At 43.4% G+C, this 5,880-nt stretch overlaps 1 protein-coding gene across 1 annotated transcript in view; it reads right to left on the reverse strand.

Annotated features, from left to right (window-relative positions):
* Positions 1-5,807, reverse strand: part of Urgcp (upregulator of cell proliferation) — a 38,572-nt gene extending 32,765 nt beyond the window's left edge. The window contains exon 1 of the mRNA XM_021632691.2: positions 5,636-5,807. The gene's annotated coding sequence lies outside the window, so the exon portion shown is untranslated. The remainder of the gene's footprint in view (positions 1-5,635) is intronic.
* Positions 5,808-5,880: the final 73 nt, after the last annotated feature.

The following is a 5,880-nucleotide window of genomic DNA, read 5'->3' on the forward strand; positions in this document are numbered from 1 at the left end:
TTGTTTGCACATCTTTAAGAATTTATCTTTGCCAGGTGCAGTGGCACACACCTATAATCTGGGCTCTCGGGGAGGCAGAAGCAGGCTGATCTTTGAGCTTGAGGCCAGCCTGGTCAACAAAGAGATTCCAGGACAGCCAGGGCTACACAAAGAGAGAGCTAATGAGATAGCTCAATAGATAAAGGAACTTGCCACCAACCAAATTCAAGCCTAATGAAGCAAATTCAATCCCTGAGACCCACCAATTTACCCATACATCTACCCACAAATAATTTTCAAATGTATCTTTTTTTAGGGGCTAGGAGAGATGGTTCGGTGGTTAAAAGCCCGGGCTGCTGCAGCACAGGATCAGGGTTGGGTGCCCAGCACCCACATAGCAGCTCACAAACATCTGTAACTCCAGTTCCAGGAGCTCCAACACCCTCTTCTAGCTTCCTCAAGTGCTAGGTACACGTGTGGTGTACAAACAACATACACATAAAAATCCTTTTTAATGTATCTTTTAAAAAACGTAATGTGTGTGTTTGCCTCACATATGAATATGCATGCCTGCTGTCTGTGGAAGCTAGAAGCACTGGGATCCCCTGGAACTGGGGATGTTATGGTTGTGAGCCTCCGTGTAGGTACCAAGAAGCAAACCTGGGTCCTCTGCAAGAGTAACAAGGGCCTTTAACTGCTCCTGGAATTTCTTTCCAGCCACCAGAAATATTATCTTTGAGTTTGTTATTATTTGAAACATGGTGTCATATAGCCCAGACTAACTCAGTATGCAGCAAAGAATGAGCTTGAATTTCTGCGTCTCCTGCTTCTACTTCTCTCCTCAGTGCTGAGGTCACAGCTGTGCACTGCAATGCAGGTTTTTGCTTGAGGTTTTTTGTTTGTTTGTTTGTTTGTTTTGTTTTGTTTTTTAGTGCTGCCATTTTTTGGTGTTTTTTTTTCTTTTTTTCAAGAATACAATCCCCCCTTTTTTCCCTTTGAATGCTCCATATTTTTTCTTTATATGCATTATGATTTCTTTACATGGGTATATTAAATCTAATAAAGTAGTAACACTCTCTCCCCAGATACCTTATGTTGTCGTTGTTGGCTTTTGTTTGAAATGGAGTCTCATACAGCCCTGGCTGGCCTTGGATTTGCTATGTAGCCAAGCATGAACTTCAGATCTGCCTGCCTCTACATCCTAAGTGCTAGAATTATCGATGTGAACCATCATGCCTGACTTTTTCGTCTACTCAAATTTTTCTTTAGATTATTTTATGTGTGTTATACCTGCATGTATGCATGGGCACCATGTGCACACATGCTGCTAAGAGGCCAGAAAGGGAACATGGATGCCCTGAAACTGGAGCTGCATATGGTTTGTGAGCCTCATGGGGGTATTGGGAATGGAACCTGGGTCTTCTGCAAGAGCAAGAAGTGTTCTTAACCACGGAGCCATCTCTACAGTCCATGCCTAGCCTTCTGTATTGTTTCTACAATGCATCTATGTATACAATATTATTTCACAGTGCAAAATATTAAGTATTATGCATGAGCATAATAAAACATTTAGAAAGCTATGGGCTAAGTCACCAACAGAAAGTAGAAATCAAAGTTTTCTTTTTCTTTTTTTTTAGAGGTCTGGGTAGACCCCCCCCACCCCCGAGATTAAGAAAATGACCAAAGGCTTGGGATGGATAATGGTGGCATACACCTTTAATCCCAGCACTTGGGACACAAAGGTATGCAGATCTCTCTGAGTTTAAGGCTAGCCTGCTCTACAGAGAAACACTGTCTTGAAAAACCAAAACCAAACCAAACAAACAGGGGAGGAGGGAGAAAGTCCCTGGAGAAGATTTTGAATATCAACCAATAGGGGCTGAAAATATGGTTCAGTGGTTAAGAGCACTCGATGCTCTTCCAGAGGACCCAGGTTCAAATCCCAGCACCCACATGGCAGCTCTCACCTCTCTGTAGCTCCAGTTCCAGGAGATGCAGACACCCTCACACAGACACACATGCACAGACACACATACACCAATGGACATAAAATTTTAAATTATTAAAAAAAAGAGAAGAAAATCAGTCATTAATAAAGCCACTACCCAGGAATAATTATCATTATAACTCAGTTCCACTGAGACCCTGAGACTTATATTCTTAGACAAATACTTGAACAATTATATAAAATTTGGAGTCATTTGTTCCAAGATGTATGCAGGGGGTTAAATAATATAGGATGAAGTAGGATGAGTGCCCATAAACTAACATTTGTTTATTTTTCCCCAGGGTTTGGTTTTGTTTATCAGGCAGGGTCTCACCATGTAGCTTAACTCACTTATCCTCTGGCCTCTTCCTCCCAAGTACTTAAACTACAGAGAGTGAGCTAATCTTTTTAAAATAATGTTTTTATTTATTCTTTGAGAATACACTGTATTTTGATCATATTCTTTCCCTTCTCCCAAGATCCCAACTCTTTTTCTTAAAAAAAATCAAAACAAAACAAAACGAACAAAAGCCTAAGTCCTATTTGTGTTGACTGACTAGTCCTGGAATGTGGTTGATACACCCGGTGTCACTACTTTGAAGGAAATCAATTTCCCTCTCCCAGCAGCCTTCACTTGCAAATACCTTCTTGGTTAGGGGTGGTTGGGGTTTGTATCTACTCTCTCGTCTCAGTGCTTGGATTTTGTCTGACTTGCATTTGTGCATGTTTTATGCATGCTGCCACAGTCTGTGAGTTCATATATGCATCTGCCCTGATGTGTCTAGAAAAAGCTCTTTCTGGGACTGGAGAGATGGATCAAAGCTTAAAAGCACTAGCTGCTCTTCCAGAGGTCCTGTGTTCAATTCCCAGCAATCACATGGTGGCTTACAACCATCTATAATGAAATCTGCTGCCCTCTTCTGGCATGTAGGTGTACATACAGACAGAACATTGTATACATAATAAATAAATAAATCTTTGAAGAAGAAAGCTCCTTCCTTTCTGACAGACTGTAACAATCTTTCTGCCCCTCATCCATACAGATCTCCTGAGGAGAAGGGTGTGATATGGGCTGAGTGTCTCAAGATCTCTTATTCTCTGCAAGGTAACCAAAGTTGTTTGTGTGTGCAAGGGGTGGGGGGAGACAAGATCTCACTATATAGCACTAGGTGCTCTATAGACCAGGCTGGCCTCAAACTCACAGAGATCTGCTTCTGCCTCCTAAGTGCTAGGACTACAGGTGTGCACCATCATGCCTGGCTCTTTCAGGTTTTTTGAGACAAGGTCTCACTTTGCCAGGATGCCTTTGAACTAACAGCAATCTTCTTGTCTCAGCCTCCCCTTAGCTCAGTCTCCCAAGTGCTGGGATTACAGGCACAAGACATTAACCCCACTTACATTTGTTCATTTTTTTTTTTTATGTGAGACTTTATACGTTGCCCAGGTTGGCTCCAACTCATTATGGGTCCTGTCTCAGATTCCAAAGCAGTTGGAGCCATCGCACCCAACTGGAAATTTGTGCTGTGAAAACTTGATTCCAAAAGTGGTCTTTTACTTAAGCTTTTATTTAAGTGATTTTCCAAATGGCTTTGGAGTATTACTCAAGCAAAACAAGGAAGCTTTCCAGATATAAGTAAAGGTACTGGATAAATGGCTCAGTGATCTAGAACACTTGTTCTTGCAAAGAACCTAGGACCACATGGTCACTCACAACCATCTTTAACTCCAGTTCCAGGACATCCAACCCCTCTTCTGGCCTCTTCAAACCTCTATGGACACACACATAACATACAAATATACCCATAAAAGCATATAGGGAAATATTCATACATAAAATAAATCTAAGAAAAGAAAGAAGAAAGAGAAAGAAAGAAAGAAAGAGGAAGGAAGGAAGGAAGGAAGGAAGGAAGGAAGGAAGGAAGAAAGCCAAGATTTTAAAATGTAGAAGATGCAGGACATGGTGGAATGTACCTTTAATCCCAGAACTCTGGAGACAGAAGTAGATGGATCTCTGTGAGCTGAATGACAGGAAGCCTGGTCTATAGACTGAGTTCCAGGACAGCCAGGGCTACACAGAGAAACCCTGTCTCACAAAGATCTGCCTGCCTCTGCCTCCTGAGTGATTAAGTGATAAAGGCATAAAGTGACACCACCCTAGAAACTTGATAGCAGAGCTAGACAGAGGTAAGGAAGGAAGCTCACAGACACTAGACCCTGAGGGATTTCAGAGAACCCTGAATGTATTCTTATAGGCCACAGGGCTTTCTTGAGGAGTTTTTTAAGAGGGTAAAGTTTGGTAAGGCTTATGTTTTAGAGGACAGTTCATGATGTGTGTTTAGGACAGATTAGGGGAATCTGAAATGCATTTGTCCAATTCATTGCTTTTTGTTTTGGGCAGGGTATGTATGCATGTGGTGTAGGAACAGGACAGAGGCCGGAGAGGAGCACCAGGCGTCTCCCGCTGCCACTTGCTACCTTACTGCCTTTGAGGCAAGGTCTCTCACTTAACTGGAAGATCATTGTCTAGGCTAAGCCAGCTCCAGGGATCCTCTTACCCTCTCTCCCCAGTGCTGTGGTTAGAGACACGAACAGCCAAGCTCCACTTCTTTTTAAATATTTATTTATTATTTATACCACATTCTGCCTGCGTGTGTACCTGTACACCGGATCTCACTACAGATGGTTATGAACCACCATGTGGTTGCTGGGAATTGAACTCAGGGCCTTTAGGAAGAAGGGCCAGTGTTCTTAACCTCTGAGCTATCTCTCCAGCCCCAACCTCCACTTTTTATGTGGGTGCTCATGAGCGTGCAGGTCCTCATGCCTGTACTGCAAGCACTCTTATTTACTAAGCTATCTTAATGCCTCCATTTTGTTTTCTTTTGGGGGATTTGTTTTTTGTTTGTTTTATTTCAAGACAGGATTTCTCTGTGTAGCCTTGGCTGTCCTGGAACTTGCTCTGTAGACCAGGCTGGGGGCTTTTTTTCTTTTTTTAAAGATATGGTATTTCTTACTTTGCAATCAAGGCTGGCTCACAGTCTGACGCTGGAACACCGTTGGTCTTAGAGTAACTGCATTAGCATGCCCTGTCAAGTCTGCCTAAAATTTTAATATATTTATCACTTACACAGTATTTATTTATTAATTATCACTTACATACACAGTAACATAACTGTCCCGATTCTTTGTTTTTCGAGACAGGGTTTCTCTGTGTTAACAGCTCTGGCTGTCCTGGAACTCAATCTGTAGAGAGCCACCTGCCTCTGCCTCCCAAGTGCTGGGACTAACTAAAGCTGTGTGCCACCACCGCCTGGCTCCCTCCGGATTCTTTACAGTAGGAGATAGTCTGATACTGTGTATTTCATCGTGTCCTATTTCATTTTCAAGATGTTGGCTACAATAAATTACACCGATTTTGTGACATACGGGTAAGTTCGTTATTACTTGGTTTTCGGATGTCTTGGGGGAAGGGATGACGGAGTTATAGCTTTGGGATGTGCACTTTCAGGCTGAGTCTCAAACCGCGACAGTGCATCAAAGCCACCTACATACTATAGAAAATGCAGCTCTCCGGACATGTAGATGTATTCGTACTCAGCATCTACGCGTATTCGGAAATAGATGGCACACTTCTGCCCAGAAAGCATATAAAAGCGAATATATACTTACAGAGCTGACACCCACTAAGCTCAGGAGTTATGTGACAGCCTGGGGAGGAGCCCAGGTAGGGGCAGAGAGCATTGCGTGTGGCACCTGCGGTGTCAGACACGTACTAACGTCCAGGGCCTCGCCTAGCAGAACCCAGGGCCACAACACAGGACCTGGTGACCGTGGCTGAGTAACCGACCGTGCGCAACCGAGTTCGCAGGCGCGGGCCCGCCGCGCGCACGGCAGCCGACCCACAGGGCCCCGCG

The sequence above is a fragment of the Meriones unguiculatus genome, chromosome 12, assembly GCF_030254825.1.
Source record: "Meriones unguiculatus strain TT.TT164.6M chromosome 12, Bangor_MerUng_6.1, whole genome shotgun sequence".
Lineage (NCBI taxonomy): Eukaryota > Metazoa > Chordata > Mammalia > Rodentia > Muridae > Meriones > Meriones unguiculatus.